The sequence below is a fragment of the Hyla sarda genome, chromosome 8 (assembly GCF_029499605.1).
Source record: "Hyla sarda isolate aHylSar1 chromosome 8, aHylSar1.hap1, whole genome shotgun sequence".
Classification (NCBI taxonomy): Eukaryota; Metazoa; Chordata; class Amphibia; order Anura; family Hylidae; genus Hyla; species Hyla sarda.
The window spans coordinates 96,264,973-96,292,746 of NC_079196.1; the positions used below are offsets into that span (position 1 = coordinate 96,264,973).

The window sequence follows — 27,774 nt, forward strand, 5'->3', positions numbered from 1 at the left end:
CGAGTGAGTGAGAGAGTGAGAGTGAGTGAGAGTGAATGAGTGAGTGAGTGATTGAGTGAGTGAGTGAGTGAGTGAGAACAAATGAGTTAAAGCAAGTGAGTGAGAGAGATCGAATGAATGAAAGTCTGAATGACAGAAAGAAAAAAGGATGAAGAAAGAAGCATGAAGAAAAAAAAATGTATATGGAGTTGCTGACATGAGTGCAATCTACAAAGCCGTTGAGGCTGATCCTCATGGGAGGATTATTGCACCAGGACCCTTAGCACTTTTAAAATGCCATTCAATGCCACGGGCTAGATGTAAACTGCAGATGACCATGTTGTGGTAGTTACCATGGATACCCAAGTGATGTGTAAGCTAACACATAGGCCCAACGGATTCCAAGAAGGCCAGAATCACCAGCGGCACCACCATCGATTGTCAGGTCACCCGGATTCAGCAAATACCAGAGTCCAAAATGATGCAGGTTTATACTGTTAATTTTCAGTTTATCGTTACAGTTGGTGTTATTCCATGTCGGAAGGGACGCAGCTACAGCCAGTGGGGTAACTAGAGACAGGCAGGCAGCTATGTGCAACAAAGGTAGGCGTGTTGTTTTCATATGCAGATCTGAAATATTGTCTTATATGCAAGAGGAGGAGTGATGGGGGTTCAGGCAAAAGCCAGGCTATGGATTGCATTGCTAAATGCTCCATCAGAGTGCAATGGTCGCCTGTCCTTTTTTTAAGTGATGATGTGGGTTTAGCCTGTGCTGTATGTATGTATGGGTGGCTGACTGCCACCCACCCAGAAAGTGTATGGGAGGCTGGTTGGCTGCCAGCCTTCCTTCCATTCCTATGAGTAATGTGAGTGCTCATGAAGGGGACATGGTTGGGTCCACCCCTTTCCCGGTTATCCCCTCTAGGCCTTTTGGCTTAGATCAAGTGTAAAAAAAGAAAGGATCTTGCGACAGATCGCATCCTGAGGCACGTTTTTTTTTGTGTGAATACTTGCACTTGGGTGACTTGTGAGCACATACTGATACATACGTTCCCTATCTGGGGACCATAAATTAAATGGATTTTTGAGAAAGGGAGCTGATTTGGAAGCTTGCTTCTGTCGCCCTATGCATTGACCCGATGTGGCAGTATCTTCGGGTAGTGAACAGTGCACCACCCCATTCCAGTGTTAAACAAGAAAGATTCTCATTTAATCCTCCGTGGGTGAGAATTTGAGTTTGAGAATTGGAGACCAAAATGATGAGTTGCACTGACTGGTTTATGAACGTCTATTCATTTAGCGTTTTAATGACCATGTTTGCACACTGATTGGTGTAAAAAAATAAAATAAAACTAAATAATAATAATCTAGCACACCTGTGCAGGTTTGACATGACATGACAGGTAGCTGTCTTGTGGGTGGTGCTGAATCCTGTTAAATGACATGAGGGTCTCATGCCTATACACAAGGGTGTGTCATTGCTGTTGCTTGACCATGCATTGGTTTCTGTGGTCAGTGAATGATAAAAACAAAATTTACCATCCATTGATGGATGGGAAATCCGCCATGAGGCATTTGTTTTTAGAAACTGCTGCTCACAACCAATGTTGCAATGGAGTGTCTCCATCTGCTGGTGGTATTGGAAAGGCATTAGTGCTATGACAGGGTCTGAAGAAGAAGAAGAAGAAGACGGAAAAAAATATATATAAAAAGAAAAAGAGAGAGAGAGAGAGAGACTGACTTAGTGAGCGAGTGAGTGAGAGAGTGAGAGTGAGTGAGAGTGAATGAGTGAGTGATTGAGTGAGTGAGTGAGTGAGAACAAATGAGTTAAAGCAAGTGAGTGAGAGAGATCGAATGAATGAAAGTCTGAATGACAGAAAGAAAAAAGGATGAAGAAAGAAGCATGAAGAAAAAAAAATGTATATGGAGTTGCTGACATGAGTGCAATCTACAAAGCCGTTGAGGCTGATCCTCATGGGAGGATTATTGCACCAGGACCCTTAGCACTTTTAAAATGCCATTCAATGCCACGGGCTAGATGTAAACTGCAGATGACCATGTTGTGGTAGTTACCATGGATACCCAAGTGATGTGTGAGCTAACACATAGGCCCAACAGATTCCAAGAAGGCCAGAATCACCAGCGGCACCACCATCGATTGTCAGGTCACCCGGATTCAGCAAATACCAGAGTCCAAAATGATGCAGGTTTATACTGTTAATTTTCAGTTTATCGTTACAGTTGGTGTTATTCCATGTCGGAAGGGACGCAGCTACAGCCAGTGGGGTAACTAGAGACAGGCAGGCAGCTATGTGCAACAAAGGTAGGCGTGTTGTTTTCATATGCAGATCTGAAATATTGTCTTATATGCAAGAGGAGGAGTGATGGGGGTTCAGGCAAAAGCCAGGCTATGGATTGCATTGCTAAATGCTCCATCAGAGTGCAATGGTCGCCTGTCCTTTTTTTAAGTGATGATGTGGGTTTAGCCTGTGCTGTATGTATGTATGGGTGGCTGACTGCCACCCACCCAGAAAGTGTATGGGAGGCTGGTTGGCTGCCAGCCTTCCTTCCATTCCTATGAGTAATGTGAGTGCTCATGAAGGGGACATGGTTGGGTCCACCCCTTTCCCGGTTATCCCCTCTAGGCCTTTTGGCTTAGATCAAGTGTAAAAAAAGAAAGGATCTTGCGACAGATCGCATCCTGAGGCACGTTTTTTTTTGTGTCAATACTTGCACTTGGGTGACTTGTGAGCACATACTGATACATACGTTCCCTATCTGGGGACCATAAATTAAATGGATTTTTGAGAAAGGGAGCTGATTTGGAAGCTTGCTTCTGTCGCCCTATGCATTGACCCGATGTGGCAGTATCTTCGGGTAGTGAACAGTGCACCACCCCATTCCAGTGTTAAACAAGAAAGATTCTCATTTAATCCTCCGTGGGTGAGAATTTGAGTTTGAGAATTGGAGACCAAAATGATGAGTTGCACTGACTGGTTTATGAACGTCTATTCATTTAGCGTTTTAATGACCATGTTTGCACACTGATTGGTGTAAAAAAATAAAATAAAACTAAATAATAATAATCTAGCACACCTGTGCAGGTTTGACATGACATGACAGGTAGCTGTCTTGTGGGTGGTGCTGAATCCTGTTAAATGACATGAGGGTCTCATGCCTATACACAAGGGTGTGTCATTGCTGTTGCTTGACCATGCATTGGTTTCTGTGGTCAGTGAATGATAAAAACAAAATTTACCATCCATTGATGGATGGGAAATCCGCCATGAGGCATTTGTTTTTAGAAACTGCTGCTCACAACCAATGTTGCAATGGAGTGTCTCCATCTGCTGGTGGTATTGGAAAGGCATTAGTGCTATGACAGGGTCTGAAGAAGAAGAAGAAGAAGACGGAAAAAAATATATATAAAAAGAAAAAGAGAGAGAGAGAGAGAGACTGACTTAGTGAGCGAGTGAGTGAGAGAGTGAGAGTGAGTGAGAGTGAATGAGTGAGTGAGTGATTGAGTGAGTGAGTGAGTGAGTGAGAACAAATGAGTTAAAGCAAGTGAGTGAGAGAGATCGAATGAATGAAAGTCTGAATGACAGAAAGAAAAAAGGATGAAGAAAGAAGCATGAAGAAAAAAAAATGTATATGGAGTTGCTGACATGAGTGCAATCTACAAAGCCGTTGAGGCTGATCCTCATGGGAGGATTATTGCACCAGGACCCTTAGCACTTTTAAAATGCCATTCAATGCCACGGGCTAGATGTAAACTGCAGATGACCATGTTGTGGTAGTTACCATGGATACCCAAGTGATGTGTGAGCTAACACATAGGCCCAACAGATTCCAAGAAGGCCAGAATCACCAGCGGCACCACCATCGATTGTCAGGTCACCCGGATTCAGCAAATACCAGAGTCCAAAATGATGCAGGTTTATACTGTTAATTTTCAGTTTATCGTTACAGTTGGTGTTATTCCATGTCGGAAGGGACGCAGCTACAGCCAGTGGGGTAACTAGAGACAGGCAGGCAGCTATGTGCAACAAAGGTAGGCGTGTTGTTTTCATATGCAGATCTGAAATATTGTCTTATATGCAAGAGGAGGAGTGATGGGGGTTCAGGCAAAAGCCAGGCTATGGATTGCATTGCTAAATGCTCCATCAGAGTGCAATGGTCGCCTGTCCTTTTTTTAAGTGATGATGTGGGTTTAGCCTGTGCTGTATGTATGTATGGGTGGCTGACTGCCACCCACCCAGAAAGTGTATGGGAGGCTGGTTGGCTGCCAGCCTTCCTTCCATTCCTATGAGTAATGTGAGTGCTCATGAAGGGGACATGGTTGGGTCCACCCCTTTCCCGGTTATCCCCTCTAGGCCTTTTGGCTTAGATCAAGTGTAAAAAAAGAAAGGATCTTGCGACAGATCGCATCCTGAGGCACGTTTTTTTTTGTGTGAATACTTGCACTTGGGTGACTTGTGAGCACATACTGATACATACGTTCCCTATCTGGGGACCATAAATTAAATGGATTTTTGAGAAAGGGAGCTGATTTGGAAGCTTGCTTCTGTCGCCCTATGCATTGACCCGATGTGGCAGTATCTTCGGGTAGTGAACAGTGCACCACCCCATTCCAGTGTTAAACAAGAAAGATTCTCATTTAATCCTCCGTGGGTGAGAATTTGAGTTTGAGAATTGGAGACCAAAATGATGAGTTGCACTGACTGGTTTATGAACGTCTATTCATTTAGCGTTTTAATGACCATGTTTGCACACTGATTGGTGTAAAAAAATAAAATAAAACTAAATAATAATAATCTAGCACACCTGTGCAGGTTTGACATGACATGACAGGTAGCTGTCTTGTGGGTGGTGCTGAATCCTGTTAAATGACATGAGGGTCTCATGCCTATACACAAGGGTGTGTCATTGCTGTTGCTTGACCATGCATTGGTTTCTGTGGTCAGTGAATGATAAAAACAAAATTTACCATCCATTGATGGATGGGAAATCCGCCATGAGGCATTTGTTTTTAGAAACTGCTGCTCACAACCAATGTTGCAATGGAGTGTCTCCATCTGCTGGTGGTATTGGAAAGGCATTAGTGCTATGACAGGGTCTGAAGAAGAAGAAGAAGAAGAAGAAGACGGAAAAAAATATATATAAAAAGAAAAATAGAGAGAGAGAGAGACTGACTTAGTGAGCGAGTGAGTGAGAGAGTGAGAGTGAGTGAGAGTGAATGAGTGAGTGAGTGATTGAGTGAGTGAGTGAGTGAGTGAGAACAAATGAGTTAAAGCAAGTGAGTGAGAGAGATCGAATGAATGAAAGTCTGAATGACAGAAAGAAAAAAGGATGAAGAAAGAAGCATGAAGAAAAAAAAATGTATATGGAGTTGCTGACATGAGTGCAATCTACAAAGCCGTTGAGGCTGATCCTCATGGGAGGATTATTGCACCAGGACCCTTAGCACTTTTAAAATGCCATTCAATGCCACTTCTAGGGCTAGATGTAAACTGCAGATGACCATGTTGTGGTAGTTACCATGGATACCCAAGTGATGTGTGAGCTAACACATAGGCCCAACAGATTCCAAGAAGGCCAGAATCACCAGCGGCACCACCATCGGTTGTCAGGTCACCCGGATTCAGCAAATACCAGAGTCCAAAATGATGCAGGTTTATACTGTTAATTTTCAGTTTATCGTTACAGTTGGTGTTATTCCATGTCGGAAGGGACGCAGCTACAGCCAGTGGGGTAACTAGAGACAGGCAGGCAGCTATGTGCAACAAAGGTAGGCGTGTTGTTTTCATATGCAGATCTGAAATATTGTCTTATATGCAAGAGGAGGAGTGATGGGGGTTCAGGCAAAAGCCAGGCTATGGATTGCATTGCTAAATGCTCCATCAGAGTGCAATGGTCGCCTGTCCTTTTTTTTAAGTGATGATGTGGGTTTAGCCTGTGCTGTATGTATGTATGGGTGGCTGACTGCCACCCACCCAGAGAGTGTATGGGAGGCTGGTTGGCTGCCAGCCTTCCTTCCATTCCTATGAGTAATGTGAGTGCTCATGAAGGGGACATGGTTGGGTCCACCCCTTTCCCGGTTATCCCCTCTAGGCCTTTTGGCTTAGATCAAGTGTAAAAAAAGAAAGGATCTTGCGACAGATTGCATCCTGAGGCACGTTTTTTTTTGTGTGAATACTTGCACTTGGGTGATTTGTGAGCACATACTGATACATACGTTCCCTATCTGGGGACCATAAATTAAATGGATTTTTGAGAAAGGGAGCTGATTTGGAAGCTTGCTTCTGTCGTCCTATGCATTGACCCGATGTGGCAGTATCTTCGGGTAGTGAACAGTGCACCACCCCATTCCAGTGTTAAACAAGAAAGATTCTCATTTAATCCTCCGTGGGTGAGAATTTGAGTTTGAGAATTGGAGACCAAAATGATGAGTTGCACTGACTGGTTTATGAACGTCTATTCATTTAGCGTTTTAATGACCATGTTTGCACACTGATTGGTGTAAAAAAATAAAATAAAACTAAATAATAATTATCTAGCACACCTGTGCAGGTTTGACATGACATGACAGGTAGCTGTCTTGTGGGTGGTGCTGAATCCTGTTAAATGACGTGAGGGTCTCATGCCTATACACAAGGGCGTGTCATTGCTGTTGCTTGACCATGCATTGGTTTCTGTGGTCAGTGAATGATAAAAACAAAATTTACCATCCATTGATGGATGGGAAATCCGCCATGAGGCATTTGTTTTTAGAAACTGCTGCTCACAACCAATGTTGCAATGGAGTGTCTCCATCTGCTGGTGGTATTGGAAAGGCATTAGTGCTATGACAGGGTCTGAAGAAGAAGAAGAAGAAGAAGACGGAAAAAAATATATATAAAAAGAAAAAGAAAGAGAGAGAGACTGACTTAGTGAGCGAGTGAGAGTGAGTGAGAGTGAATGAGTGAGTGAGTGATTGAGTGAGTGAGTGAGTGAGAAAAAATGAGTTAAAGCAAGTGAGTGAGAGAGATCGAATGAATGAAAGTCTGAATGACAGAAAGAAAAAAGGATGAAGAAAGAAGCATGAAGAAAAAAAAATGTATATGGAGTTGCTGACATGAGTGCAATCTACAAAGCCGTTGAGGCTGATCCTCATGGAAGGATTATTGCACCAGGACCCTTAGCACTTTTAAAATGCCATTCAATGCCACTTCTAGGGCTAGATGTAAACTGCAGATGACCATGTTGTGGTAGTTACCATGGATACCCAAGTGATGTGTGAGCTAACACATAGGCCCAACAGATTCCAAGAAGGCCAGAATCACCAGCGGCACCACCATCGGTTGTCAGGTCACCCGGATTCAGCAAATACCAGAGTCCAAAATGATGCAGGTTTATACTGTTAATTTTCAGTTTATCGTTACAGTTGGTGTTATTCCATGTCGGAAGGGACGCAGCTACAGCCAGTGGGGTAACTAGAGACAGGCAGGCAGCTATGTGCAACAAAGGTAGGCGTGTTGTTTTCATATGCAGATCTGAAATATTGTCTTATATGCAAGAGGAGGAGTGATGGGGGTTCAGGCAAAAGCCAGGCTATGAATTGCATTGCTAAATGCTCCATCAGAGTGCAATGGTCGCCTGTCCTTTTTTTTAAGTGATGATGTGGGTTTAGCCTGTGCTGTATGTATGTATGGGTGGCTGACTGCCACCCACCCAGAGAGTGTATGGAAGGCTGGTTGGCTGCCAGCCTTCCTTCCATTCCTATGAGTAATGTGAGTGCTCATGAAGGGGACATGGTTGGGTCCACCCCTTTCCCGGTTATCCCCTCTAGGCCTTTTGGCTTAGATCAAGTGTAAAAAAAAGAAAGGATCTTGCGACAGATCGCATCCTGAGGCACGTTTTTTTTTTTGTGTGAATACTTGCACTTGGGTGACTTGTGAGCACATACTGATACATACGTTCCCTATCTGGGGACCATAAATTAAATGGATTTTTGAGAAAGGGAGCTGATTTGGAAGCTTGCTTCTGTCGCCCTATGCATTGATCCGATGTGGCAGTATCTTCGGGTAAAGAACAGTGCACCACCCCATTCCAGTGTTAAACAAGAAAGATTCTCATTTAATCCTCCGTGGGTGAGAATTTGAGTTTGAGAATTGGAGACCAAAATGATGAGTTGCACTGACTGGTTTATGAACGTCTATTCATTTAGCGTTTTAATGACCATGTTTGCACACTGATTGGTGTAAAAAAATAAAATAAAACTAAATAATAATAATCTAGCACACCTGTGCAGGTTTGACATGACATGACAGGTAGCTGTCTTGTGGGTGGTGCTGAATCCTGTTAAATGACGTGAGGGTCTCATGCCTATACACAAGGGTGTGTCATTGCTGTTGCTTGACCATGCATTGGTTTCTGTGGTCAGTGAATGATAAAAACAAAATTTACCATCCATTGATGGATGGGAAATCCGCCATGAGGCATTTGTTTTTAGAAACTGCTGCTCACAACCAATGTTGCAATGGAGTGTCTCCATCTGCTGGTGGTATTGGAAAGGCATTAGGGCTATGACAGGGTCTGAAGAAGAAGAAGAAGAAGACGGAAAAAAATATATATAAAAAGAAAAAGAGAGAGAGAGAGAGAGACTGACTTAGTGAGCGAGTGAGTGAGAGAGTGAGAGTGAGTGAGAGTGAATGAGTGAGTGAGTGATTGAGTGAGTGAGTGAGTGAGTGAGAACAAATGAGTTAAAGCAAGTGAGTGAGAGAGATCGAATGAATGAAAGTCTGAATGACAGAAAGAAAAAAGGATGAAGAAAGAAGCATGAAGAAAAAAAAATGTATATGGAGTTGCTGACATGAGTGCAATCTACAAAGCCGTTGAGGCTGATCCTCATGGGAGGATTATTGCACCAGGACCCTTAGCACTTTTAAAATGCCATTCAATGCCACGGGCTAGATGTAAACTGCAGATGACCATGTTGTGGTAGTTACCATGGATACCCAAGTGATGTGTGAGCTAACACATAGGCCCAACAGATTCCAAGAAGGCCAGAATCACCAGCGGCACCACCATCGATTGTCAGGTCACCCGGATTCAGCAAATACCAGAGTCCAAAATGATGCAGGTTTATACTGTTAATTTTCAGTTTATCGTTACAGTTGGTGTTATTCCATGTCGGAAGGGACGCAGCTACAGCCAGTGGGGTAACTAGAGACAGGCAGGCAGCTATGTGCAACAAAGGTAGGCGTGTTGTTTTCATATGCAGATCTGAAATATTGTCTTATATGCAAGAGGAGGAGTGATGGGGGTTCAGGCAAAAGCCAGGCTATGGATTGCATTGCTAAATGCTCCATCAGAGTGCAATGGTCGCCTGTCCTTTTTTTAAGTGATGATGTGGGTTTAGCCTGTGCTGTATGTATGTATGGGTGGCTGACTGCCACCCACCCAGAAAGTGTATGGGAGGCTGGTTGGCTGCCAGCCTTCCTTCCATTCCTATGAGTAATGTGAGTGCTCATGAAGGGGACATGGTTGGGTCCACCCCTTTCCCGGTTATCCCCTCTAGGCCTTTTGGCTTAGATCAAGTGTAAAAAAAGAAAGGATCTTGCGACAGATCGCATCCTGAGGCACGTTTTTTTTTGTGTGAATACTTGCACTTGGGTGACTTGTGAGCACATACTGATACATACGTTCCCTATCTGGGGACCATAAATTAAATGGATTTTTGAGAAAGGGAGCTGATTTGGAAGCTTGCTTCTGTCGCCCTATGCATTGACCCGATGTGGCAGTATCTTCGGGTAGTGAACAGTGCTTCACCCCATTCCAGTGTTAAACAAGAAAGATTCTCATTTAATCCTCCGTGGGTGAGAATTTGAGTTTGAGAATTGGAGACCAAAATGATGAGTTGCACTGACTGGTTTATGAACGTCTATTCATTTAGCGTTTTAATGACCATGTTTGCACACTGATTGGTGTAAAAAAATAAAATAAAACTAAATAATAATAATCTAGCACACCTGTGCAGGTTTGACATGACATGACAGGTAGCTGTCTTGTGGGTGGTGCTGAATCCTGTTAAATGACGTGAGGGTCTCATGCCTATACACAAGGGTGTGTCATTGCTGTTGCTTGACCATGCATTGGTTTCTGTGGTCAGTGAATGATAAAAACAAAATTTACCATCCATTGATGGATGGGAAATCCGCCATGAGGCATTTGTTTTTAGAAACTGCTGCTCACAACCAATGTTGCAATGGAGTGTCTCCATCTGCTGGTGGTATTGGAAAGGCATTAGTGCTATGACAGGGTCTGAAGAAGAAGAAGAAGACGGAAAAAAATATATATAAAAAGAAAAAGAAAGAGAGAGAGACTGACTTAGTGAGCGAGTGAGAGTGAGTGAGAGTGAATGAGTGAGTGAGTGATTGAGTGAGTGAGTGAGTGAGTGAGAACAAATGAGTTAAAGCAAGTGAGTGAGAGAGATCGAATGAATGAAAGTCTGAATGACAGAAAGAAAAAAGGATGAAGAAAGAAGCATGAAGAAAAAAAAATGTTTATGGAGTTGCTGACATGAGTGCAATCTACAAAGCCGTTGAGGCTGATCCTCATGGGAGGATTATTGCACCAGGACCCTTAGCACTTTTAAAATGCCATTCAATGCCACGGGCTAGATGTAAACTGCAGATGACCATGTTGTGGTAGTTACCATGGATACCCAAGTGATGTGTGAGCTAACACATAGGCCCAACAGATTCCAAGAAGGCCAGAATCACCAGCGGCACCACCATCGATTGTCAGGTCACCCCGATTCAGCAAATACCAGAGTCCAAAATGATGCAAGTTTATACTGTTAATTTTCAGTTTATCGTTACAGTTGGTGTTATTCCATGTCGGAAGGGACGCAGCTACAGCCAGTGGGGTAACTAGAGACAGGCAGGCAGCTATGTGCAACAAAGGTAGGCGTGTTGTTTTCATATGCAGATCTGAAATATTGTCTTATATGCAAGAGGAGGAGTGATGGGGGTTCAGGCAAAAGCCAGGCTATGGATTGCATTGCTAAATGCTCCATCAGAGTGCAATGGTCGCCTGTCCTTTTTTTAAGTGATGATGTGGGTTTAGCCTGTGCTGTATGTATGTATGGGTGGCTGACTGCCACCCACCCAGAAAGTGTATGGGAGGCTGGTTGGCTGCCAGCCTTCCTTCCATTCCTATGAGTAATGTGAGTGCTCATGAAGGGGACATGGTTGGGTCCACCCCTTTCCCGGTTATCCCCTCTAGGCCTTTTGGCTTAGATCAAGTGTAAAAAAAGAAAGGATCTTGCGACAGATCGCATCCTGAGGCACGTTTTTTTTTGTGTGAATACTTGCACTTGGGTGACTTGTGAGCACATACTGATACATACGTTCCCTATCTGGGGACCATAAATTAAATGGATTTTTGAGAAAGGGAGCTGATTTGGAAGCTTGCTTCTGTCGCCCTATGCATTGACCCGATGTGGCAGTATCTTCGGGTAGTGAACAGTGCACCACCCCATTCCAGTGTTAAACAAGAAAGATTCTCATTTAATCCTCCGTGGGTGAGAATTTGAGTTTGAGAATTGGAGACCAAAATGATGAGTTGCACTGACTGGTTTATGAACGTCTATTCATTTAGCGTTTTAATGACCATGTTTGCACACTGATTGGTGTAAAAAAATAAAATAAAACTAAATAATAATAATCTAGCACACCTGTGCAGGTTTGACATGACATGACAGGTAGCTGTCTTGTGGGTGGTGCTGAATCCTGTTAAATGACATGAGGGTCTCATGCCTATACACAAGGGTGTGTCATTGCTGTTGCTTGACCATGCATTGGTTTCTGTGGTCAGTGAATGATAAAAACAAAATTTACCATCATTGATGGATGGGAAATCCGCCATGAGGCATTTGTTTTTAGAAACTGCTGCTCACAACCAATGTTGCAATGGAGTGTCTCCATCTGCTGGTGGTATTGGAAAGGCATTAGTGCTATGACAGGGTCTGAAGAAGAAGAAGAAGAAGACGGAAAAAAATATATATAAAAAGAAAAAGAGAGAGAGAGAGAGAGACTGACTTAGTGAGCGAGTGAGTGAGAGAGTGAGAGTGAGTGAGAGTGAATGAGTGAGTGAGTGATTGAGTGAGTGAGTGAGTGAGTGAGAACAAATGAGTTAAAGCAAGTGAGTGAGAGAGATCGAATGAATGAAAGTCTGAATGACAGAAAGAAAAAAGGATGAAGAAAGAAGCATGAAGAAAAAAAAATGTATATGGAGTTGCTGACATGAGTGCAATCTACAAAGCCGTTGAGGCTGATCCTCATGGGAGGATTATTGCACCAGGACCCTTAGCACTTTTAAAATGCCATTCAATGCCACAGGCTAGATGTAAACTGCAGATGACCATGTTGTGGTAGTTACCATGGATACCCAAGTGATGTGTGAGCTAACACATAGGCCCAACAGATTCCAAGAAGGCCAGAATCACCAGCGGCACCACCATCGATTGTCAGGTCACCCGGATTCAGCAAATACCAGAGTCCAAAATGATGCAGGTTTATACTGTTAATTTTCAGTTTATCGTTACAGTTGGTGTTATTCCATGTCGGAAGGGACGCAGCTACAGCCAGTGGGGTAACTAGAGACAGGCAGGCAGCTATGTGCAACAAAGGTAGGCGTGTTGTTTTCATATGCAGATCTGAAATATTGTCTTATATGCAAGAGGAGGAGTGATGGGGGTTCAGGCAAAAGCCAGGCTATGGATTGCATTGCTAAATGCTCCATCAGAGTGCAATGGTCGCCTGTCCTTTTTTTAAGTGATGATGTGGGTTTAGCCTGTGCTGTATGTATGTATGGGTGGCTGACTGCCACCCACCCAGAAAGTGTATGGGAGGCTGGTTGGCTGCCAGCCTTCCTTCCATTCCTATGAGTAATGTGAGTGCTCATGAAGGGGACATGGTTGGGTCCACCCCTTTCCCGGTTATCCCCTCTAGGCCTTTTGGCTTAGATCAAGTGTAAAAAAAGAAAGGATCTTGCGACAGATTGCATCCTGAGGCACGTTTTTTTTTGTGTGAATACTTGCACTTGGGTGACTTGTGAGCACATACTGATACATACGTTCCCTATCTGGGGACCATAAATTAAATGGATTTTTGAGAAAGGGAGCTGATTTGGAAGCTTGCTTCTGTCGCCCTATGCATTGACCCGATGTGGCAGTATCTTCGGGTAGTGAACAGTGCACCACCCCATTCCAGTGTTAAACAAGAAAGATTCTCATTTAATCCTCCGTGGGTGAGAATTTGAGTTTGAGAATTGGAGACCAAAATGATGAGTTGCACTGACTGGTTTATGAACGTCTATTCATTTAGCGTTTTAATGACCATGTTTGCACACTGATTGGTGTAAAAAAATAAAATAAAACTAAATAATAATAATCTAGCACACCTGTGCAGGTTTGACATGACATGACAGGTAGCTGTCTTGTGGGTGGTGCTGAATCCTGTTAAATGACATGAGGGTCTCATGCCTATACACAAGGGTGTGTCATTGCTGTTGCTTGACCATGCATTGGTTTCTGTGGTCAGTGAATGATAAAAACAAAATTTACCATCCATTGATGGATGGGAAATCCGCCATGAGGCATTTGTTTTTAGAAACTGCTGCTCACAACCAATGTTGCAATGGAGTGTCTCCATCTGCTGGTGGTATTGGAAAGGCATTAGTGCTATGACAGGGTCTGAAGAAGAAGAAGAAGAAGACGGAAAAAAATATATATAAAAAGAAAAAGAGAGAGAGAGAGAGAGACTGACTTAGTGAGCGAGTGAGTGAGAGAGTGAGAGTGAGTGAGAGTGAATGAGTGAGTGAGTGATTGAGTGAGTGAGTGAGTGAGTGAGAACAAATGAGTTAAAGCAAGTGAGTGAGAGAGATCGAATGAATGAAAGTCTGAATGACAGAAAGAAAAAAGGATGAAGAAAGAAGCATGAAGAAAAAAAAATGTATATGGAGTTGCTGACATGAGTGCAATCTACAAAGCCGTTGAGGCTGATTCTCATGGGAGGATTATTGCACCAGGACCCTTAGCACTTTTAAAATGCCATTCAATGCCACGGGCTAGATGTAAACTGCAGATGACCATGTTGTGGTAGTTACCATGGATACCCAAGTGATGTGTGAGCTAACACATAGGCCCAACAGATTCCAAGAAGGCCAGAATCACCAGCGGCACCACCATCGATTGTCAGGTCACCCGGATTCAGCAAATACCAGAGTCCAAAATGATGCAGGTTTATACTGTTAATTTTCAGTTTATCGTTACAGTTGGTGTTATTCCATGTCGGAAGGGACGCAGCTACAGCCAGTGGGGTAACTAGAGACAGGCAGGCAGCTATGTGCAACAAAGGTAGGCGTGTTGTTTTCATATGCAGATCTGAAATATTGTCTTATATGCAAGAGGAGGAGTGATGGGGGTTCAGGCAAAAGCCAGGCTATGGATTGCATTGCTAAATGCTCCATCAGAGTGCAATGGTCGCCTGTCCTTTTTTTAAGTGATGATGTGGGTTTAGCCTGTGCTGTATGTATGTATGGGTGGCTGACTGCCACCCACCCAGAAAGTGTATGGGAGGCTGGTTGGCTGCCAGCCTTCCTTCCATTCCTATGAGTAATGTGAGTGCTCATGAAGGGGACATGGTTGGGTCCACCCCTTTCCCGGTTATCCCCTCTAGGCCTTTTGGCTTAGATCAAGTGTAAAAAAAGAAAGGATCTTGCGACAGATCGCATCCTGAGGCACGTTTTTTTTTGTGTGAATACTTGCACTTGGGTGACTTGTGAGCACATACTGATACATACGTTCCCTATCTGGGGACCATAAATTAAATGGATTTTTGAGAAAGGGAGCTGATTTGGAAGCTTGCTTCTGTCGCCCTATGCATTGACCCGATGTGGCAGTATCTTCGGGTAGTGAACAGTGCACCACCCCATTCCAGTGTTAAACAAGAAAGATTCTCATTTAATCCTCCGTGGGTGAGAATTTGAGTTTGAGAATTGGAGACCAAAATGATGAGTTGCACTGACTGGTTTATGAACGTCTATTCATTTAGCGTTTTAATGACCATGTTTGCACACTGATTGGTGTAAAAAAATAAAATAAAACTAAATAATAATAATCTAGCACACCTGTGCAGGTTTGACATGACATGACAGGTAGCTGTCTTGTGGGTGGTGCTGAATCCTGTTAAATGACATGAGGGTCTCATGCCTATACACAAGGGTGTGTCATTGCTGTTGCTTGACCATGCATTGGTTTCTGTGGTCAGTGAATGATAAAAACAAAATTTACCATCCATTGATGGATGGGAAATCCGCCATGAGGCATTTGTTTTTAGAAACTGCTGCTCACAACCAATGTTGCAATGGAGTGTCTCCATCTGCTGGTGGTATTGGAAAGGCATTAGTGCTATGACAGGGTCTGAAGAAGAAGAAGAAGATGGAAAAAAATATATATAAAAAGAAAAAGAGAGAGAGAGACTGACTTAGTGAGCGAGTGAGTGAGAGAGTGAGAGTGAGTGAGAGTGAATGAGTGATTGAGTGAGTGAGTGAGTGAGTGAGAACAAATGAGTTAAAGCAAGTGAGTGAGAGAGATCGAATGAATGAAAGTCTGAATGACAGAAAGAAAAAAGGATGAAGAAAGAAGCATGAAGAAAAAAAAATGTATATGGAGTTGCTGACATGAGTGCAATCTACAAAGCCGTTGAGGCCGATCCTCATGGGAGGATTATTGCACCAGGACCCTTAGCACTTTTAAAATGCCATTCAATGCCACGGGCTAGATGTAAACTGCAGATGACCATGTTGTGGTAGTTACCATGGATACCCAAGTGATGTGTGAGCTAACACATAGGCCCAACAGATTCCAAGAAGGCCAGAATCACCAGCGGCACCACCATCGATTGTCAGGTCACCCGGATTCAGCAAATACCAGAGTCCAAAATGATGCAGGTTTATACTGTTAATTTTCAGTTTATCGTTACAGTTGGTGTTATTCCATGTCGGAAGGGACGCAGCTACAGCCAGTGGGGTAACTAGAGACAGGCAGGCAGCTATGTGCAACAAAGGTAGGCGTGTTGTTTTCATATGCAGATCTGAAATATTGTCTTATATGCAAGAGGAGGAGTGATGGGGGTTCAGGCAAAAGCCAGGCTATGGATTGCATTGCTAAATGCTCCATCAGAGTGCAATGGTCGCCTGTCCTTTTTTTAAGTGATGATGTGGGTTTAGCCTGTGCTGTATGTATGTATGGGTGGCTGACTGCCACCCACCCAGAAAGTGTATGGGAGGCTGGTTGGCTGCCAGCCTTCCTTCCATTCCTATGAGTAATGTGAGTGCTCATGAAGGGGACATGGTTGGGTCCACCCCTTTCCCGGTTATCCCCTCTAGGCCTTTTGGCTTAGATCAAGTGTAAAAAAAGAAAGGATCTTGCGACAGATCGCATCCTGAGGCACGTTTTTTTTTGTGTGAATACTTGCACTTGGGTGACTTGTGAGCACATACTCATACATACGTTCCCTATCTGGGGACCATAAATTAAATGGATTTTTGAGAAAGGGAGCTGATTTGGAAGCTTGCTTCTGTCGCCCTATGCATTGACCCGATGTGGCAGTATCTTCGGGTAGTGAACAGTGCACCACCCCATTCCAGTGTTAAACAAGAAAGATTCTCATTTAATCCTCCGTGGGTGAGAATTTGAGTTTGAGAATTGGAGACCAAAATGATGAGTTGCACTGACTGGTTTATGAACGTCTATTCATTTAGCGTTTTAATGACCATGTTTGCACACTGATTGGTGTAAAAAAATAAAATAAAACTAAATAATAATAATCTAGCACACCTGTGCAGGTTTGACATGACATGACAGGTAGCTGTCTTGTGGGTGGTGCTGAATCCTGTTAAATGACATGAGGGTCTCATGCCTATACACAAGGGTGTGTCATTGCTGTTGCTTGACCATGCATTGGTTTCTGTGGTCAGTGAATGATAAAAACAAAATTTACCATCCATTGATGGATGGGAAATCCGCCATGAGGCATTTGTTTTTAGAAACTGCTGCTCACAACCAATGTTGCAATGGAGTGTCTCCATCTGCTGGTGGTATTGGAAAGGCATTAGTGCTATGACAGGGTCTGAAGAAGAAGAAGAAGAAGATGGAAAAAAATATATATAAAAAGAAAAAGAGAGAGAGAGAGAGAGACTGACTTAGTGAGCGAGTGAGTGAGAGAGTGAGAGTGAGTGAGAGTGAATGAGTGAGTGAGTGATTGAGTGAGTGAGTGAGTGAGTGAGAACAAATGAGTTAAAGCAAGTGAGTGAGAGAGATCGAATGAATGAAAGTCTGAATGACAGAAAGAAAAAAGGATGAAGAAAGAAGCATGAAGAAAAAAAAATGTATATGGAGTTGCTGACATGAGTGCAATCTACAAAGCCGTTGAGGCCGATCCTCATGGGAGGATTATTGCACCAGGACCCTTAGCACTTTTAAAATGCCATTCAATGCCACGGGCTAGATGTAAACTGCAGATGACCATGTTGTGGTAGTTACCATGGATGCCCAAGTGATGTGTGAGCTAACACATAGGCCCAACAGATTCCAAGAAGGCCAGAATCACCAGCGGCACCACCATCGATTGTCAGGTCACCCGGATTCAGCAAATACCAGAGTCCAAAATGATGCAGGTTTATACTGTTAATTTTCAGTTTATCGTTACAGTTGGTGTTATTCCATGTCGGAAGGGACGCAGCTACAGCCAGTGGGGTAACTAGAGACAGGCAGGCAGCTATGTGCAACAAAGGTAGGCGTGTTGTTTTCATATGCAGATCTGAAATATTGTCTTATATGCAAGAGGAGGAGTGATGGGGGTTCAGGCAAAAGCCAGGCTATGGATTGCATTGCTAAATGCTCCATCAGAGTGCAATGGTCGCCTGTCCTTTTTTTAAGTGATGATGTGGGTTTAGCCTGTGCTGTATGTATGTATGGGTGGCTGACTGCCACCCACCCAGAAAGTGTATGGGAGGCTGGTTGGCTGCCAGCCTTCCTTCCATTCCTATGAGTAATGTGAGTGCTCATGAAGGGGACATGGTTGGGTCCACCCCTTTCCCGGTTATCCCCTCTAGGCCTTTTGGCTTAGATCAAGTGTAAAAAAAGAAAGGATCTTGCGACAGATCGCATCCTGAGGCACGTCTTTTTTTGTGTGAATACTTGCACTTGGGTGACTTGTGAGCACATACTGATACATACGTTCCCTATCTGGGGACCATAAATTAAATGGATTTTTGAGAAAGGGAGCTGATTTGGAAGCTTGCTTCTGTCGCCCTATGCATTGACCCGATGTGGCAGTATCTTCGGGTAGTGAACAGTGCACCACCCCATTCCAGTGTTAAACAAGAAAGATTCTCATTTAATCCTCCGTGGGTGAGAATTTGAGTTTGAGAATTGGAGACCAAAATGATGAGTTGCACTGACTGGTTTATGAACGTCTATTCATTTAGCGTTTTAATGACCATGTTTGCACACTGATTGGTGTAAAAAAATAAAATAAAACTAAATAATAATAATCTAGCACACCTGTGCAGGTTTGACATGACATGACAGGTAGCTGTCTTGTGGGTGGTGCTGAATCCTGTTAAATGACATGAGGGTCTCATGCCTATACACAAGGGTGTGTCATTGCTGTTGCTTGACCATGCATTGGTTTCTGTGGTCAGTGAATGATAAAAACAAAATTTACCATCCATTGATGGATGGGAAATCCGCCATGAGGCATTTGTTTTTAGAAACTGCTGCTCACAACCAATGTTGCAATGGAGTGTCTCCATCTGCTGGTGGTATTGGAAAGGCATTAGTGCTATGACAGGGTCTGAAGAAGAAGAAGAAGAAGACGGAAAAAAATATATATAAAAAGAAAAAGAGAGAGAGAGAGAGAGACTGACTTAGTGAGCGAGTGAGTGAGAGAGTGAGAGTGAGTGAGAGTGAATGAGTGAGTGAGTGATTGAGTGAGTGAGTGAGTGAGTGAGAACAAATGAGTTAAAGCAAGTGAGTGAGAGAGATCGAATGAATGAAAGTCTGAATGACAGAAAGAAAAAAGGATGAAGAAAGAAGCATGAAGAAAAAAAAATGTATATGGAGTTGCTGACATGAGTGCAATCTACAAAGCCGTTGAGGCTGATTCTCATGGGAGGATTATTGCACCAGGACCCTTAGCACTTTTAAAATGCCATTCAATGCCACGGGCTAGATGTAAACTGCAGATGACCATGTTGTGGTAGTTACCATGGATACCCAAGTGATGTGTGAGCTAACACATAGGCCCAACAGATTCCAAGAAGGCCAGAATCACCAGCGGCACCACCATCGATTGTCAGGTCACCCGGATTCAGCAAATACCAGAGTCCAAAATGATGCAGGTTTATACTGTTAATTTTCAGTTTATCGTTACAGTTGGTGTTATTCCATGTCGGAAGGGACGCAGCTACAGCCAGTGGGGTAACTAGAGACAGGCAGGCAGCTATGTGCAACAAAGGTAGGCGTGTTGTTTTCATATGCAGATCTGAAATATTGTCTTATATGCAAGAGGAGGAGTGATGGGGGTTCAGGCAAAAGCCAGGCTATGGATTGCATTGCTAAATGCTCCATCAGAGTGCAATGGTCGCCTGTCCTTTTTTTAAGTGATGATGTGGGTTTAGCCTGTGCTGTATGTATGTATGGGTGGCTGACTGCCACCCACCCAGAAAGTGTATGGGAGGCTGGTTGGCTGCCAGCCTTCCTTCCATTCCTATGAGTAATGTGAGTGCTCATGAAGGGGACATGGTTGGGTCCACCCCTTTCCCGGTTATCCCCTCTAGGCCTTTTGGCTTAGATCAAGTGTAAAAAAAGAAAGGATCTTGCGACAGATCGCATCCTGAGGCACGTTTTTTTTTGTGTGAATACTTGCACTTGGGTGACTTGTGAGCACATACTGATACATACGTTCCCTATCTGGGGACCATAAATTAAATGGATTTTTGAGAAAGGGAGCTGATTTGGAAGCTTGCTTCTGTCGCCCTATGCATTGACCCGATGTGGCAGTATCTTCGGGTAGTGAACAGTGCACCACCCCATTCCAGTGTTAAACAAGAAAGATTCTCATTTAATCCTCCGTGGGTGAGAATTTGAGTTTGAGAATTGGAGACCAAAATGATGAGTTGCACTGACTGGTTTATGAACGTCTATTCATTTAGCGTTTTAATGACCATGTTTGCACACTGATTGGTGTAAAAAAATAAAATAAAACTAAATAATAATAATCTAGCACACCTGTGCAGGTTTGACATGACATGACAGGTAGCTGTCTTGTGGGTGGTGCTGAATCCTGTTAAATGACATGAGGGTCTCATGCCTATACACAAGGGTGTGTCATTGCTGTTGCTTGACCATGCATTGGTTTCTGTGGTCAGTGAATGATAAAAACAAAATTTACCATCCATTGATGGATGGGAAATCCGCCATGAGGCATTTGTTTTTAGAAACTGCTGCTCACAACCAATGTTGCAATGGAGTGTCTCCATCTGCTGGTGGTATTGGAAAGGCATTAGTGCTATGACAGGGTCTGAAGAAGAAGAAGAAGAAGACGGAAAAAAATATATATAAAAAGAAAAAGAGAGAGAGAGAGAGAGACTGACTTAGTGAGCGAGTGAGTGAGAGAGTGAGAGTGAGTGAGAGTGAATGAGTGAGTGAGTGATTGAGTGAGTGAGTGAGTGAGTGAGTGAGAACAAATGAGTTAAAGCAAGTGAGTGAGAGAGATCGAATGAATGAAAGTCTGAATGACAGAAAGAAAAAAGGATGAAGAAAGAAGCATGAAGAAAAAAAAATGTATATGGAGTTGCTGACATGAGTGCAATCTACAAAGCCGTTGAGGCTGATCCTCATGGGAGGATTATTGCACCAGGACCCTTAGCACTTTTAAAATGCCATTCAATGCCACGGGCTAGATGTAAACTGCAGATGACCATGTTGTGGTAGTTACCATGGATACCCAAGTGATGTGTAAGCTAACACATAGGCCCAACGGATTCCAAGAAGGCCAGAATCACCAGCGGCACCACCATCGATTGTCAGGTCACCCGGATTCAGCAAATACCAGAGTCCAAAATGATGCAGGTTTATACTGTTAATTTTCAGTTTATCGTTACAGTTGGTGTTATTCCATGTCGGAAGGGACGCAGCTACAGCCAGTGGGGTAACTAGAGACAGGCAGGCAGCTATGTGCAACAAAGGTAGGCGTGTTGTTTCATATGCAGATCTGAAATATTGTCTTATATGCAAGAGGAGGAGTGATGGGGGTTCAGGCAAAAGCCAGGCTATGGATTGCATTGCTAAATGCTCCATCAGAGTGCAATGGTCGCCTGTCCTTTTTTTAAGTGATGATGTGGGTTTAGCCTGTGCTGTATGTATGTATGGGTGGCTGACTGCCACCCACCCAGAAAGTGTATGGGAGGCTGGTTGGCTGCCAGCCTTCCTTCCATTCCTATGAGTAATGTGAGTGCTCATGAAGGGGACATGGTTGGGTCCACCCCTTTCCCGGTTATCCCCTCTAGGCCTTTTGGCTTAGATCAAGTGTAAAAAAAGAAAGGATCTTGCGACAGATCGCATCCTGAGGCACGTTTTTTTTTGTGTGAATACTTGCACTTGGGTGACTTGTGAGCACATACTGATACATACGTTCCCTATCTGGGGACCATAAATTAAATGGATTTTTGAGAAAGGGAGCTGATTTGGAAGCTTGCTTCTGTCGCCCTATGCATTGACCCGATGTGGCAGTATCTTCGGGTAGTGAACAGTGCACCACCCCATTCCAGTGTTAAACAAGAAAGATTCTCATTTAATCCTCCGTGGGTGAGAATTTGAGTTTGAGAATTGGAGACCAAAATGATGAGTTGCACTGACTGGTTTATGAACGTCTATTCATTTAGCGTTTTAATGACCATGTTTGCACACTGATTGGTGTAAAAAAATAAAATAAAACTAAATAATAATAATCTAGCACACCTGTGCAGGTTTGACATGACATGACAGGTAGCTGTCTTGTGGGTGGTGCTGAATCCTGTTAAATGACATGAGGGTCTCATGCCTATACACAAGGGTGTGTCATTGCTGTTGCTTGACCATGCATTGGTTTCTGTGGTCAGTGAATGATAAAAACAAAATTTACCATCCATTGATGGATGGGAAATCCGCCATGAGGCATTTGTTTTTAGAAACTGCTGCTCACAACCAATGTTGCAATGGAGTGTCTCCATCTGCTGGTGGTATTGGAAAGGCATTAGTGCTATGACAGGGTCTGAAGAAGAAGAAGAAGAAGACGGAAAAAAATATATATAAAAAGAAAAAGAGAGAGAGAGAGAGAGACTGACTTAGTGAGCGAGTGAGTGAGAGAGTGAGAGTGAGTGAGAGTGAATGAGTGAGTGAGTGATTGAGTGAGTGAGTGAGTGAGTGAGAACAAATGAGTTAAAGCAAGTGAGTGAGAGAGATCGAATGAATGAAAGTCTGAATGACAGAAAGAAAAAAGGATGAAGAAAGAAGCATGAAGAAAAAAAAATGTATATGGAGTTGCTGACATGAGTGCAATCTACAAAGCCGTTGAGGCTGATCCTCATGGGAGGATTATTGCACCAGGACCCTTAGCACTTTTAAAATGCCATTCAATGCCACGGGCTAGATGTAAACTGCAGATGACCATGTTGTGGTAGTTACCATGGATACCCAAGTGATGTGTGAGCTAACACATACGCCCAACAGATTCCAAGAAGGCCAGAATCACCAGCGGCACCACCATCGATTGTCAGGTCACCCGGATTCAGCAAATACCAGAGTCCAAAATGATGCAGGTTTATACTGTTAATTTTCAGTTTATCGTTACAGTTGGTGTTATTCCATGTCGGAAGGGACGCAGCTACAGCCAGTGGGGTAACTAGAGACAGGCAGGCAGCTATGTGCAACAAAGGTAGGCGTGTTGTTTTCATATGCAGATCTGAAATATTGTCTTATATGCAAGAGGAGGAGTGATGGGGGTTCAGGCAAAAGCCAGGCTATGGATTGCATTGCTAAATGCTCCATCAGAGTGCAATGGTCGCCTGTCCTTTTTTTAAGTGATGATGTGGGTTTAGCCTGTGCTGTATGTATGTATGGGTGGCTGACTGCCACCCACCCAGAAAGTGTATGGGAGGCTGGTTGGCTGCCAGCCTTCCTTCCATTCCTATGAGTAATGTGAGTGCTCATGAAGGGGACATGGTTGGGTCCACCCCTTTCCCGGTTATCCCCTCTAGGCCTTTTGGCTTAGATCAAGTGTAAAAAAAGAAAGGATCTTGCGACAGATTGCATCCTGAGGCACGTTTTTTTTTGTGTGAATACTTGCACTTGGGTGACTTGTGAGCACATACTGATACATACGTTCCCTATCTGGGGACCATAAATTAAATGGATTTTTGAGAAAGGGAGCTGATTTGGAAGCTTGCTTCTGTCGCCCTATGCATTGACCCGATGTGGCAGTATCTTCGGGTAGTGAACAGTGCACCACCCCATTCCAGTGTTAAACAAGAAAGATTCTCATTTAATCCTCCGTGGGTGAGAATTTGAGTTTGAGAATTGGAGACCAAAATGATGAGTTGCACTGACTGGTTTATGAACGTCTATTCATTTAGCGTTTTAATGACCATGTTTGCACACTGATTGGTGTAAAAAAATAAAATAAAACTAAATAATAATAATCTAGCACACCTGTGCAGGTTTGACATGACATGACAGGTAGCTGTCTTGTGGGTGGTGCTGAATCCTGTTAAATGACATGAGGGTCTCATGCCTATACACAAGGGTGTGTCATTGCTGTTGCTTGACCATGCATTGGTTTCTGTGGTCAGTGAATGATAAAAACAAAATTTACCATCCATTGATGGATGGGAAATCCGCCATGAGGCATTTGTTTTTAGAAACTGCTGCTCACAACCAATGTTGCAATGGAGTGTCTCCATCTGCTGGTGGTATTGGAAAGGCATTAGTGCTATGACAGGGTCTGAAGAAGAAGAAGAAGAAGACGGAAAAAAATATATATAAAAAGAAAAAGAGAGAGAGAGAGAGAGACTGACTTAGTGAGCGAGTGAGTGAGAGAGTGAGAGTGAGTGAGAGTGAATGAGTGAGTGAGTGATTGAGTGAGTGAGTGAGTGAGAACAAATGAGTTAAAGCAAGTGAGTGAGAGAGATCGAATGAATGAAAGTCTGAATGACAGAAAGAAAAAAGGATGAAGAAAGAAGCATGAAGAAAAAAAAATGTATATGGAGTTGCTGACATGAGTGCAATCTACAAAGCCGTTGAGGCTGATTCTCATTATTGCACCAGGACCCTTAGCACTTTTAAAATGCCATTCAATGCCACGGGCTAGATGTAAACTGCAGATGACCATGTTGTGGTAGTTACCATGGATACCCAAGTGATGTGTGAGCTAACACATAGGCCCAACAGATTCCAAGAAGGCCAGAATCACCAGCGGCACCACCATCGATTGTCAGGTCACCCGGATTCAGCAAATACCAGAGTCCAAAATGATGCAGGTTTATACTGTTAATTTTCAGTTTATCGTTACAGTTGGTGTTATTCCATGTCGGAAGGGACGCAGCTACAGCCAGTGGGGTAACTAGAGACAGGCAGGCAGCTATGTGCAACAAAGGTAGGCGTGTTGTTTTCATATGCAGATCTGAAATATTGTCTTATATGCAAGAGGAGGAGTGATGGGGGTTCAGGCAAAAGCCAGGCTATGGATTGCATTGCTAAATGCTCCATCAGAGTGCAATGGTCGCCTGTCCTTTTTTTAAGTGATGATGTGGGTTTAGCCTGTGCTGTATGTATGTATGGGTGGCTGACTGCCACCCACCCAGAAAGTGTATGGGAGGCTGGTTGGCTGCCAGCCTTCCTTCCATTCCTATGAGTAATGTGAGTGCTCATGAAGGGGACATGGTTGGGTCCACCCCTTTCCCGGTTATCCCCTCTAGGCCTTTTGGCTTAGATCAAGTGTAAAAAAAGAAAGGATCTTGCGACAGATTGCATCCTGAGGCACGTTTTTTTTTGTGTGAATACTTGCACTTGGGTGACTTGTGAGCACATACTGATACATACGTTCCCTATCTGGGGACCATAAATTAAATGGATTTTTGAGAAAGGGAGCTGATTTGGAAGCTTGCTTCTGTCGCCCTATGCATTGACCCGATGTGGCAGTATCTTCGGGTAGTGAACAGTGCACCACCCCATTCCAGTGTTAAACAAGAAAGATTCTCATTTAATCCTCCGTGGGTGAGAATTTGAGTTTGAGAATTGGAGACCAAAATGATGAGTTGCACTGACTGGTTTATGAACGTCTATTCATTTAGCGTTTTAATGACCATGTTTGCACACTGATTGGTGTAAAAAAATAAAATAAAACTAAATAATAATAATCTAGCACACCTGTGCAGGTTTGACATGACATGACAGGTAGCTGTCTTGTGGGTGGTGCTGAATCCTGTTAAATGACATGAGGGTCTCATGCCTATACACAAGGGTGTGTCATTGCTGTTGCTTGACCATGCATTGGTTTCTGTGGTCAGTGAATGATAAAAACAAAATTTACCATCCATTGATGGATGGGAAATCCGCCATGAGGCATTTGTTTTTAGAAACTGCTGCTCACAACCAATGTTGCAATGGAGTGTCTCCATCTGCTGGTGGTATTGGAAAGGCATTAGTGCTATGACAGGGTCTGAAGAAGAAGAAGAAGAAGAAGATGGAAAAAAATATATATAAAAAGAAAAAGAGAGAGAGAGACTGACTTAGTGAGCGAGTGAGTGAGAGAGTGAGAGTGAGTGAGAGTGAATGAGTGATTGAGTGATTGAGTGAGTGAGTGAGTGAGTGAGTGAGAACAAATGAGTTAAAGCAAGTGAGTGAGAGAGATCGAATGAATGAAAGTCTGAATGACAGAAAGAAAAAAGGATGAAGAAAGAAGCATGAAGAAAAAAAAATGTATATGGAGTTGCTGACATGAGTGCAATCTACAAAGCCGTTGAGGCCGATCCTCATGGGAGGATTATTGCACCAGGACCCTTAGCACTTTTAAAATGCCATTCAATGCCACGGGCTAGATGTAAACTGCAGATGACCATGTTGTGGTAGTTACCATGGATACCCAAGTGATGTGTGAGCTAACACATAGGCCCAACAGATTCCAAGAAGGCCAGAATCACCAGCGGCACCACCATCGATTGTCAGGTCACCCGGATTCAGCAAATACCAGAGTCCAAAATGATGCAGGTTTATACTGTTAATTTTCAGTTTATCGTTACAGTTGGTGTTATTCCATGTCGGAAGGGACGCAGCTACAGCCAGTGGGGTAACTAGAGACAGGCAGGCAGCTATGTGCAACAAAGGTAGGCGTGTTGTTTTCATATGCAGATCTGAAATATTGTCTTATATGCAAGAGGAGGAGTGATGGGGGTTCAGGCAAAAGCCAGGCTATGGATTGCATTGCTAAATGCTCCATCAGAGTGCAATGGTCGCCTGTCCTTTTTTTAAGTGATGATGTGGGTTTAGCCTGTGCTGTATGTATGTATGGGTGGCTGACTGCCACCCACCCAGAAAGTGTATGGGAGGCTGGTTGGCTGCCAGCCTTCCTTCCATTCCTATGAGTAATGTGAGTGCTCATGAAGGGGACATGGTTGGGTCCACCCCTTTCCCGGTTATCCCCTCTAGGCCTTTTGGCTTAGATCAAGTGTAAAAAAAGAAAGGATCTTGCGACAGATCGCATCCTGAGGCACGTTTTTTTTTTGTGTGAATACTTGCACTTGGGTGACTTGTGAGCACATACTCATACATACGTTCCCTATCTGGGGACCATAAATTAAATGGATTTTTGAGAAAGGGAGCTGATTTGGAAGCTTGCTTCTGTCGCCCTATGCATTGACCCGATGTGGCAGTATCTTCGGGTAGTGAACAGTGCACCACCCCATTCCAGTGTTAAACAAGAAAGATTCTCATTTAATCCTCCGTGGGTGAGAATTTGAGTTTGAGAATTGGAGACCAAAATGATGAGTTGCACTGACTGGTTTATGAACGTCTATTCATTTAGCGTTTTAATGACCATGTTTGCACACTGATTGGTGTAAAAAAATAAAATAAAACTAAATAATAATAATCTAGCACACCTGTGCAGGTTTGACATGACATGACAGGTAGCTGTCTTGTGGGTGGTGCTGAATCCTGTTAAATGACATGAGGGTCTCATGCCTATACACAAGGGTGTGTCATTGCTGTTGCTTGACCATGCATTGGTTTCTGTGGTCAGTGAATGATAAAAACAAAATTTACCATCCATTGATGGATGGGAAATCCGCCATGAGGCATTTGTTTTTAGAAACTGCTGCTCACAACCAATGTTGCAATGGAGTGTCTCCATCTGCTGGTGGTATTGGAAAGGCATTAGTGCTATGACAGGGTCTGAAGAAGAAGAAGAAGAAGATGGAAAAAAATATATATAAAAAGAAAAAGAGAGAGAGAGAGAGAGACTGACTTAGTGAGCGAGTGAGTGAGAGAGTGAGAGTGAGTGAGAGTGAATGAGTGAGTGAGTGATTGAGTGAGTGAGTGAGTGAGTGAGAACAAATGAGTTAAAGCAAGTGAGTGAGAGAGATCGAATGAATGAAAGTCTGAATGACAGAAAGAAAAAAGGATGAAGAAAGAAGCATGAAGAAAAAAAA

The 27,774-nt window shown here is 43.3% G+C and overlaps 16 pseudogenes; all 16 read left to right on the top strand.

Moving 5' to 3' along the window:
- The first annotated feature begins 893 nt into the window (after nt 1-893).
- LOC130285655 (U2 spliceosomal RNA) lies at nt 894-1,157 on the top strand (annotated as a pseudogene).
- Nucleotides 1,158-2,613: 1,456 nt separating this feature from the next.
- LOC130289803 (U2 spliceosomal RNA) lies at nt 2,614-2,877 on the top strand (annotated as a pseudogene).
- Nucleotides 2,878-4,341: 1,464 nt separating this feature from the next.
- On the top strand, nt 4,342-4,605 carry LOC130285656 (U2 spliceosomal RNA; annotated as a pseudogene).
- Nucleotides 4,606-6,079: 1,474 nt separating this feature from the next.
- Nucleotides 6,080-6,343, top strand: LOC130289302 (U2 spliceosomal RNA; annotated as a pseudogene).
- A 1,453-nt stretch (nt 6,344-7,796) lies between these two features.
- On the top strand, nt 7,797-8,063 carry LOC130289515 (U2 spliceosomal RNA; annotated as a pseudogene).
- Nucleotides 8,064-9,527: 1,464 nt separating this feature from the next.
- On the top strand, nt 9,528-9,791 carry LOC130289466 (U2 spliceosomal RNA; annotated as a pseudogene).
- Nucleotides 9,792-11,236: 1,445 nt separating this feature from the next.
- LOC130285657 (U2 spliceosomal RNA) lies at nt 11,237-11,500 on the top strand (annotated as a pseudogene).
- Nucleotides 11,501-12,963: 1,463 nt separating this feature from the next.
- LOC130290108 (U2 spliceosomal RNA) lies at nt 12,964-13,227 on the top strand (annotated as a pseudogene).
- Nucleotides 13,228-14,691: 1,464 nt separating this feature from the next.
- On the top strand, nt 14,692-14,955 carry LOC130285659 (U2 spliceosomal RNA; annotated as a pseudogene).
- A 1,447-nt stretch (nt 14,956-16,402) lies between these two features.
- On the top strand, nt 16,403-16,666 carry LOC130289892 (U2 spliceosomal RNA; annotated as a pseudogene).
- Nucleotides 16,667-18,130: 1,464 nt separating this feature from the next.
- LOC130287681 (U2 spliceosomal RNA) lies at nt 18,131-18,394 on the top strand (annotated as a pseudogene).
- A 1,464-nt stretch (nt 18,395-19,858) lies between these two features.
- LOC130285660 (U2 spliceosomal RNA) lies at nt 19,859-20,122 on the top strand (annotated as a pseudogene).
- A 1,467-nt stretch (nt 20,123-21,589) lies between these two features.
- LOC130285661 (U2 spliceosomal RNA) lies at nt 21,590-21,853 on the top strand (annotated as a pseudogene).
- A 1,464-nt stretch (nt 21,854-23,317) lies between these two features.
- LOC130290119 (U2 spliceosomal RNA) lies at nt 23,318-23,581 on the top strand (annotated as a pseudogene).
- A 1,452-nt stretch (nt 23,582-25,033) lies between these two features.
- On the top strand, nt 25,034-25,297 carry LOC130290132 (U2 spliceosomal RNA; annotated as a pseudogene).
- A 1,465-nt stretch (nt 25,298-26,762) lies between these two features.
- On the top strand, nt 26,763-27,027 carry LOC130287796 (U2 spliceosomal RNA; annotated as a pseudogene).
- Nucleotides 27,028-27,774: the final 747 nt, after the last annotated feature.